Below are 10,848 nucleotides of genomic sequence, written 5' to 3'. Positions count from 1 at the left end.
AACTAAGGATCGTGTTTATTTTATGCTCACATAGTCACATGCAACCAATGTTTTAAAAACCGGACCGGCAAGTGAACCGGCGACGTTACTGGTTCACGGTCCAACCGGTCGAACCACCGGTCTAACCGTTTTACTGTTGCAAATATATATAAAAATAAATTAAATTTAGTAAATGATTTACAATTAATAATATATCACAAAACATTAAACCTTATAGATAATTAGTGATGTATAAATATAAATAATATTAAAATTTAGTAAATATATTCAGATATACATATTTAATATTAGTTAGTCTAGATAAAAAATTAATATTTCATGTATTAAAATAGATAATATTTATATTAATTTAAGAAAATTTATTTCGTAAAATAATATATAATTAAATACAAATTAAGTACTTATTAATTAGTTTGGATAAGATTATTCATTAATGTCAATAGCTAGGGTATATAAATTAAGTATGCAATATAAAAAATTTATTTATAGTAAATAATGAATCTTATATGGTACTAATAATAATATAGGTGGTAAGTAGAGCATCATTAAAATATAAAGGATGATAATTATATATATTATAATTAACAATTATATTAAAGAATAATAAAATTAAAATGAATTATTAGTTTTTTTAGATAAAATTAATGGTTAATGTATAAAATATTTAATGTTCAAATTGTTCAATGAGCCCATGTGGTGGAGTGGTAGAGGTCTTCTTAACTAGAAGAGAGGTCATGAGTTCAACCTCTAGCAACAACAAATTTTAAAATTTTTTGAAAAAAATAGAAAACCGGTTTCCGGTTCACGGTCCAACCGGTCTGACCGGCCGGTTCCACCGGTTCACGGCGGTTCAATGCAGTGGGGGTTTAAAGGGGTGAACCGGACCGGACTACCTACCGGTTCGCGGTCCGATTTTTAAAACATTGCATGCAACTGAATATAGTGAATTTTAACATATAAAATATAAGTGTATGTAATCACATGCAAGTAATAAATACCCTAAAAATACTTCTAAACTGCAAGAGAACAACGTTGAAGGTAGTATTTATGCGTCCTATTTCCTGAATGAGATTATGTGTTATAGGGATCCACTTTGTTTTACACTCTCCTATAGCTGATCACTAATCGAGGAATGATACATCTAGGATAAGTTGATCATGTCTTAGGCTCAACTCACTAATCTATCACCCCTAAAAGATGCATAGTAGGCTTTAGATAATTTCTAAATACGTTCAACAACACACTAACTTATTGCCCTACAAGATGCATAGTATGCTTAAATTAGAAACATGATAAAGATCCACTCTATGAACTATAACCTCACACGCTTCTTGATCCGATTTAAAGAGACGTCAGATTAAAGAAAAGTATTGTAGTAAGGTAGGATATCGCCTGGATACGAATACACACAATAGAGAGGAACATATGAAGACGAAAAAATTTAAATTAATCAATATATGAAAAACCATGTTTAACAAACCCTACTACAAGCTAGGAGTAATCCAGAAAATTAATCACACATGACTTGATAAGATATTTTAAATACAAATTAATGGTGGACGAATATTCTATAGGATGAAAAAAAAAAGACATTCTTCAATCCTTTCTTGATTGGACCCCTATACTTTTATGCCTGAGGGCGTAAAAGATGGAGAAACAAAAAAAGAGGAAAAATTATGAGCCCAAGAGGTCCTTTTAAAGGTACGGAGAAGGCTTAGATTTAATACGATTTGAATAATGCGATGTATATTTGAAGCAGAGAATGAATGAACACTAAAAAAGCTAATAAATATCGCATTTGGGGCTTCTGGGTTGCGCCAACGGGTGGCTTGGTGCAGTATCTGTATGGGCATGCCATGTTGGCTTAAATTTTCCTCATAACCCTACGTATGAGAAATTCACACTTCTGGTGTAATTCGTGTATTATTTTGTCGAGTTTGAAATTCGTGTATGATATTAGATGCCAATAACTCTTTTAAATATTATATCATAATTTCTCAAATTCGGTGATTTTTCTTATACTACTATTCCCTCCGTCGTTCCATTTTGGGATATGTCGTTCTAATTGATACATTTTGAAACATCACTATAACGCTACAAAAAAATCCCGTATTGAATTAGAAATGTTCACTTAAAGCAGTCTATTAAAGCTTTAAAAAGTTCTCGTACCAAATTAGAAATGTTCCCTTAGGGCGTGTTCACTTTGTTTGATGTGGGAAGATGAGAAATGAAACATGGTTGATATGTGGCTGTGGACCCCACAAAAATAAAATTCAAAACGGATGTTCAGTGTACAAGATATAAATCCAGTTTTGCCTGCAAAATTTCACTCAATTTATTCTATTTTATGTCTAATGACCATTGATTGGGGGATGCCCATCAAAAAGGAAGGGCATAATAGTAAAGTCACGCCCAATTCAGGGTTCGTTGTTCGATACAGAAATCAATTAACACCAATTTAAAGAGATTTGAAAACCTCTCTATTCTCATGAACAGTGCGGGCCCTCCATAATTTCTAGGGCTCAGCATAAATGATTTCATGTAAACTGAACAATGGGAAATGTGTAGATTTGGGCTATATCTTGTCATTTCTTTTAAGTGAACGGGTCCTTAGAGTCGGTCTATTATAAAGCGAAACAGTGGTATAGAAGGTATGGAGAGGTTTTAGTAGGGTTGAAGAACATAAACCTCCGTAGCAATTCTCTCTCCTAAAATCTTCCACCATGAGAAGAGCTTCATTCAAGCTCCTTTCTCATATCCGGAAACCGCATCCCAGAATCCCAATTTCTCTATCTACGAGAGATTTCTCCGCCCCCTCTCTCAGTTCCCCGCCAAAACCCGTTCTTGAATTCTCCCCTGCCTCTCAATCTTCACGCTTCTCCACCTCCTATTCCAATCGGTTTCCACCTCATAATCTCAGCGCGCAGAACCCCTTTTCCCAGGATGCACCGCAGATGTCGTCACGGCAGAGGAGAATCAAGGAGAAATCAGAGCTCGAGGAGGCGTTTGAGGCCGCCGAATCGCTCGACGAAATGCTCGCAGCGTTTAAGGAGATGGAGGCCTCCTTTGACGAGAAGGATTTAGCCTTGGCCTGCTTGAAAATCGGCCTCAAACTCGACCGTGACGGCGATGATCCCGAAAAGACTCTGTCATTCGCTCAAAGGGCTCTGAGAATCTTCGATGAGAATGAGGGTGATTCCGGGAAGAAAATGTCGTTGCCAATTGCGATGACTTTGCATCTGTTAGGATCTTCTAGTTTTGGTTTGAAAAGGTTCAGTGAGAGTTTGGGGTATTTGAGTAGGGCTAATAGGGTTTTGAGTAAGCTTGAAGGGGAGAGCTCTTACAGTCCTGATCAGGTTTTGCCGATTCTGCACGCGGTCTGGTTTGAATTGTTTAATGTTAAGACGGCGATGGGGAGGAGGGAAGAGGCCATTCTTGATCTGAGGAGGCTTTGGAGATTAAGGAGATGATTTTTGATGAAGATAGTAAGGAGCTTGGTAATGCTAATAGGGATGTTGCAGAAGCCTATGTTGCTGTTCTGAATTTCAAAGAGGCGTTGCCGTTTTGTGAGAAGGCTGTGGAGATTCACAAGGCGCATTTTGGTAATAACTCGGTGGAGTAGCTTATGATAGGAGGGTTCTTGGAGTTATCTACACTGGGTTGGAAGAGCATGATAGAGCTTTGGAACAGAATCAGCTCTCGCGAAAGGTGTTGAAGAAATGGGCCGTAGTGCTGATTTACTTCGCGCAGAGATTGATGCTGCTAATATGCAGATTGCTTTAGGGAGACATGAGGAAGCTATCAGTACTTTGAAGGGCGTTGTGCAGCAGACTGAGAAAGAAAGTGAGGAACATGCAATGGTGTTTACTTCCATGGCCAAAGCTCTGTGTAATCAGGAGAAGTTTGTGGATGCGAAGAAATGTCTGGAGATTGCTTGTGGAGTTCTCGAAAAGAAAGAGAGAAGCTCTCCTCTTGTAGTTGTGGAAGCGTATATGGAGATCACAACACAATACGAGACAATGAATGAATTTGAAACTGCAATATCATTGTTGACGAAGGCGTTGCAATGTTAGAGAAGCTGCCTCAGGAGCAGCACTCCGTGGGAAGTGTTTCTGCTAGGATTGGTTGGCTGCTACTGTTAACAGGGAAGGTGGAAGAAGCAATCCCGTATCTGGAAGATGCTGCAGAAAGGTTGAAAGAGAGTTTTGGATTGAAGCACTTCAGCGTGGGATATGTTTACAACAACTTGGGGGCAGCTTACATGGAGTTAGATAGGCCGCAGTCAGCTGCCCAGACTTTCGCATATGCAAAAGAGATCATGGATGTCTCCCTTGGGCCACATCATGCCGATTCAATAGAAGCATGTCAGAATCTTTCAAAAGCATATGCGGCTATGGGAAGGTAAACGTTCACAAAATCTTTGCCTTGATTGATTTCAAATCTATTTTTTCTTGCATTAGCGCTTTATGATTTTCGATACTAGAAAAATATATTTCATTCTTTCTGAGAGCACTTCATAAATGCAACAAAAGTATCTCATAAATATTATGTTTAAAAGTACGTTCCACTATCATTTACAAAGACCACATGCACCAGTTGTAGGATGTGTTAATTCCTAAACTGAATCAAACCGCTTGCTTTTACCTGTTCTGTGTATAAGATACATGAAAACATAAACTCTTCATTATGTTTGGTTGTGTGATTTTCTTCGAGTGTCAACAGAGGATGATGAATATGTTTTCTGTTGTCAAGATAAAGAACTCTCTCTGTCTGAGTGATTGCTTTCTTCATGCTTTATAACGATGGAAATACAACTAAAAATTGTGCTATGCGCCCTGTGCTGTGTGGTGACCTTGATTTTCTTCTTTGTGCTGTAACTGTTAAAAAAACCCTCATTATCCTCGAGAAGTTAAACTAAAGGACCAGTAAATACATATATCCGTAGAGTCTTAATCAATGGAAAATAGACAATTGAAAATCTGACAAGTGGACAAATCTGATCTGTGAGAAATTCTACTTACTTATCTCTACTGACGGATACTTCAGTTTAAACACCACTGGCGTATCTTTCGGCTTTAAAAATAGTAAGAGAACTTTTTCAATTTTTTTCTGCTCGAGTCTTGTGACACTCTTACTTTAGGTTTCATATGTATAATTGTGTATTCTTTCCTATATTTGATTTCATTTGAAATTTTAGTGTTAATCGACTGACAAATGCATTTGCTGGTCCTGACAAGTTTGTACCATGCATGTGATTTGGGCTATTTTAGTCAATTTGGGTAGATTCTATGTGTTGCTTGTAGTGGATATTTTAACACATTCATTATCATAAGTGGTTAAAAAATTCCACCCTAATTCATATTCTTGCCTTTTTGTGGATCTCAGATTCTAACTGCGAACCTGTTCACATATTAGATCAATTCTCACTTTAATAAGCCTGTTTACTTTAAAATTTCGTGTTTTGCATTTCTGTTTCTTCTTGCACATTATTCATTCTTAAATGTAACTGACCCTCTAATATAATAATGTAGTATATTGTCAAAGTATCCTAATTCAGAAGATTAAGCACATGATAACTATATATAATATCTTACAGAAGCATCATACAGTCATACTGTTGGTTTGGCGTTTGACATTTCTGTTCTTCTTGTACACTTTTCATATTACGCACGAGCTAGTTTGAATCGACAGATAGTGACTATTCAATCTTCACCTCTTAACAGTGATGTTCATTAATGCATATATGACAACTTCAATAACACAGATTTCCACTGTTTAAAGGAACTTGAAAACGGATGCTGTTCTTATTTTGCGATTTTTGGAAAACATCATTAGTACTGTCACATTTTATAGGGATAGAGGTTTATTAGTATACGGGCAAATGCCATCCTGATAAGTGAGGTAAAATAATACTTTGATCAAGTAATGCTGGTCTTTAGTTTACTTGATCTTGGAGATTGAGTTTCTTAGAATCTTATAAAATGTGCAAAGATTTAAATTTTGTGATTAATCCTTCAAGTTCCATTAATTGAATGCTATGTTCTTAACCTACAAGAAGACTGAAAATAGTTACTTGATGTGCCCCTGGTTATTCTGGTTTGGTAGCTGCACATTTGATAGCTCCTTTTATCATAGGCAGACAAGATTGTAAATTTTGGTTGGAAATCCAATGGTGAGGAAACTATATTGCGTAACCCTCTTCTTTTTCAATTGCTGCAGTTACCCGCTAGCCATGAACTTTCAGGAGAAAGTAGTTGAAGGTTGGGAGGGACACGGGCCGAGTGCAGAAGACGAACTGAAAGAGCTATTCAAGTACTGGAGCAATTAAAGCTGAAAGCTAGTACTCTAGTCTCTGAAACGCTTATGAGTGCATTGCCTCATCCAGATGAGAATGGAGCGGCTCTCTGGAGAATTCACGCTCTGCTATTTCGGCTATAAAGAGGTAACACCATGGAGCAAAAAATTGTTACACAATGAAGGTGTTGGGCAGCTGCTGTTCACCTCTTTCATCTCAACACAAACATGCTGTCTCTGTTCATTTTACTGTCTATTGTTGATCAATGTTTGTAGAGAGTAGAGCAGGAATATTCCATTACGGTTTCTTTGTGATGTAAGATCTTATGAATACGCAATCAATCCAATATGCTTCTATTTACAGTCAGATCCATCTTATTGGTTTACTGAAATTTACTACAGAAAGAAAAGCCTTATCGGTATAAGAACTATCGAATGATTTCGTTTACATGAAAGATGATGTGAATGTCGAAAACAAGAGTCCTAATCTCACTGCAGGTCAAACAGCTGATACTAATCTGAGATGCAATATACCCAAACACAAACACACACACACACAATATTACTAGTAAATCAGTAGTCAGGGCATGATGTGAGATATTGTTTTTTTTTGAAGTCTGATCTTAAGTCCAAGCTTCTATTCTACATATTTTTTAGATCTTGTTCACACTACATCTTATTTTCAACTGATCTGTAAACTTGCAAAACAATCATTTTCATCATGAAGAATTATTGTAATTCTCATTCTTGTGCATCTCTGTAACTGTTTGATAATAATTTCATTTCTCTAATGAATGTTGTTTCCTACAATCTGAAAAATCTCCTATCCTAGTCAAAAATACAAAACAAAACATATTAAGTGTGGATTTGCTGTGATATACTTAGTTTGTCTCAATAGGGAAGAATTGCATTTCTTGACCCTCTGCCATGTCCGAAGGAGAAGATGGATCTCCGGCTTCTGCTGCCCGCCCTTTCATTGCTCGGAGCCTCACCAGCTTGCCTGTTCTGCCGCAGAATCTCCTGAACTGACAGGTAAATGCAGCGGTCTGCAGCAGAGTCCATCGAGAAGGATCTTCTGATAGGTTGGATGCAGAATTGATCATCCTTCTCTCCCAAGTTGATGACTTCATCTCCCATGATTGAACCGTGGCGAGCTTTCCTGTGCTTGGACTTGCCAAACTTTCTGAAGAATGATTGCTTCTAGATTGCTGCACCAAGAACCTGCTCGAATCGCCTCTCTCGTGCTGTCTGTTTTCAAGACAGGTAGCTCCATCCTCTCCACTTATTACAATCTCCAGAAACTCTTCATCACCTCCGAAGATGGAGCCCACTGCTGGCCGTGGTTCTTGAGGGAGGAGTTTGGCGCAACGATCCTCTCTATCTTGTACCGGTTCCTGCCTGAGATTGCTGACCTGCACAGCGGGCAGTTGGAGTTGCTGAGCAGCCATACATCGATGCAGTCGAGATGGAATGCGTGGCTGCATTGGGCAGAACCTTAGCATGTCCGCTTTCTTGAAACTCATTGAGACAGACCACACATTTGGAGATGCTGCTGCTCTCCCCTTGCTGCTTGCTGTATTGGAATGTTGGGATTTCTCTTATGAGAAGCTCGTTGAGGCCGCGGCTCTGCCACGATTCGGGGGAGTAGGATGCTGGTGGATCCTCATTGAGGCGCGCCCTCGGGGAAGCGCCTCAAGGGGTCGATCAGGTGCCACCGGAAGCAGCACTTGGTGACGAAGATGTAGTAGCTCAGGAGCAGGAAGGCCGTGGCTGTGATGCCTAGTGCCGCGCCATAGCATTGGAACCCATCGTCGGAGACCGGAGGCGGAGCTGGCCGTTGATGGGCGGTGGTACGGCTTGAGAGTTCATAGGAGGGAGGAATATGTGTGGTTAGATAAGAAACTTGGATATTGGAGTGAATAGTTGAAAATTGATGAAGATAGGCTAAGTAATAATAAGATACAACACCAAATGGGTTGACATAGTTGAAGAAAATGATGAGTTAGCTAACAATCATAGGATCCAATTCCAAATGGGATGACATGTAGTTCAAGAGTTGGAAAAAAAAAATTATGGAGAGAGAGAGAGAGAGAGAGAGAGAATGTATGGAAATTAAAAGTCAAGGTTATAAAAATGCTTATATAGAATATTTCAAGAAGAGTAGTGGCATGTGATGTGAAGTGCTTAGACATAGAGAATGGGAGTTGGAGAAAATGGGAAATTGAATAAAAGAATAACTTCTATGGCAGAATAGTTTTTAGTAATGTGAGATTTCCTAATTTCAAGAATGTATTAGAGATTATTTTCAGAAGATAGCACATGATTAGTTCAACTTTTGTTGACTTATTGCTACACTTGACAGAAAGTCAAAGTTTCTAATTTTGTAGAGTATTTATAGAAACGAGGTGGGTTGAAATTGGTAAATGTCTGTATTTCCAAAACCATTTTCACATGTCAAACAACACTCGGTGTACTAAGACACAATATTTTGTCAATATTTAATTTACAAAAAAAAGGAGATCTCAATGGGATTCTCTACATTGTGGTTTGTTTAGTAGTCAAGTATATCATTCATTCCATGGAAAGTGATAAAATATAGTTGATGACCAAAGTGCAGACATAATGTGAATGAAATAATTATGATAGGTGTGGAAGGAGATTAGGAAAAGAGGGAGGAGCGTGGGAGACTTCATCACTACTCTTTTTTTGAGCTATTGCCTAATTACTTAATTACAGAATTTATACAAAATATTACTCTTTTTCTTGATCTAACCATTGTGAATTGGCAAGATCAAAGTAAAGTGTTACCCCTCATGAAAAATTAAGGAGATCAAACCGCAGCCAACTCATAGATGAGATATCCCAACAAGCTATTGCTTAATATCAGGTAAACGAAGTAACAAATTGTTTAAACTATCTTATACTGTATTAATTTAAATTGACACCCTTCATGTAACAAAACTACACGACCACCTAAATTGGACGAAACTGAAACCAAAACCGCAGGTAAACAATTCCTTCATGGTTAGGTTATGGTTCAACAATTTGTTCGACAAAGCAATCAGTCACGCTGGGGTGTGCCGTTCCAAATGCGCGAGACAGTAGCAATTCGGGCAATGACGCGCGATACCTCCACCCACACCCAACTATAGGAAGATTTAATCAATCACATGAGATTTGGCAACCGTTAGCTGATATCCTGCATCATTTTTCTTGCGTAGCTCTTGAGTGTGGTAGTTAATTTTCCGAACTACTTGATTTTAGGACTAAATAGTAAATTTTGAATTTAAATTATGTAATTTTAGGATTTGAATTAAGTCATTCTCGCGTTTTCTTTCAATGTATTGCCTTTTAGCTCTAACTATCTGGGTTGTAGGTTATGAAAATAGAGTTGTTAGCCAAATAGCTATATCCTCGATCAATTGATCGAGTTGTTCATTTCGTAGAACAATTTTTTCTTCCAAATCATTTTCTTCAAGAAGATTGGAAGTATCAAAATTAGAACTTGATGACAATTTTTGGGGAGAGCTGGTTCAATAATTGTGAGGATTTGTGTGTACTTTTCGTGAAGTATATATGTAAATATATAGTAGAAGTTATTTGTTGAGCATAAGATTCCACCACTATCATTTGTGAGCACATAGGATGTCATTGGATTCCACCACCACTTGTGATAAATAATGACTTGTCATCTAGTCATATTTTGATTTTCGTGGTTACATGGGATGTTATTGGATTCCTCCACCACCACTTATGATAAAGAATGACTTGTCATCTAGTCATTTTTTTATTTTCGTCATTACAGGGATGTCATTGGATTCCTCTACCACCACTGGTGATAAAGAATGACTAGTCATCTAGTCATTTTTTTTTATTTTCGTGATAAAAGAATTGATTTTTTTGATTACATGGAATGTTATTAGTAATATGTTATAGTTAATTAAGTATTCTTTATTAAATGATTTTTCATTGAATTTAAAATACTAATTTAACTATATTAGAAAATAAACCTATAAACTAAAAAGAAAATTGCGAGTAAGAAGAGGAGAAGTATAAAATTTAATCAGGCAATGGGACAAACTTTGATAATTTGAAAAATCTGAATCTCTTGTTCGTATCAAACATTGGCCGTAGGGCAAAAGCCGTTAAACATTACTATTGCTCTGAATTACGATGACACTTAATTTACATTTAATTATGGAGAGGCACATTTAATTTTATATTGCAGAAAGAGGTGTGTATTTCATCCACTAGTAGATGATTTGTCACGCCCGCATTTTCTAAGGATAGAAAACACGGTTGATCGTGACTAGGGGAGGGTTAAAGAAGCGGGAAAGAAAGGGGGAAAACAACGCAGATCGATCATAGCTCGAAACAAATGGGAATAGCTCGAATAAAATCAGAGTATCTCAACAATCAACAACTCAAAAATGAATACTATCCTAGTGATACAAGAACTCAAAAGAATGACAACTACTTAGCGGAAGCATTTGAGAGAAGGAATATGCCACGTGTGAAGACATGACACATTCTAAACACTTAAATTTCTTCAAC

General features: G+C 37.3%; 1 protein-coding gene and 2 pseudogenes across 1 annotated transcript in view; 2 read left to right on the top strand and 1 right to left on the bottom strand.

Moving 5' to 3' along the window:
• The first annotated feature begins 2,645 nt into the window (after positions 1 to 2,645).
• Positions 2,646 to 6,446, top strand: LOC121762459 (annotated as a pseudogene).
• The window catches only part of LOC121762458 (protein KINESIN LIGHT CHAIN-RELATED 1-like), a 12,231-nt gene continuing 4,055 nt past the window's right edge, over positions 2,673 to 10,848 (top strand). The window contains exon 1 of the mRNA XM_042158342.1: positions 2,673 to 2,721. The gene's annotated coding sequence lies outside the window, so the exon portion shown is untranslated. The remainder of the gene's footprint in view (positions 2,722 to 10,848) is intronic.
• Positions 7,186 to 8,277, bottom strand: LOC121760447 (annotated as a pseudogene).

The sequence above is a fragment of the Salvia splendens genome, chromosome 13, assembly GCF_004379255.2.
Source record: "Salvia splendens isolate huo1 chromosome 13, SspV2, whole genome shotgun sequence".
Taxonomy (NCBI): Eukaryota; Viridiplantae; Streptophyta; class Magnoliopsida; order Lamiales; family Lamiaceae; genus Salvia; species Salvia splendens.
Note: the sequence above shows the minus strand (reverse complement) of the source record. Positions and strands in the feature narration are given on the sequence as shown.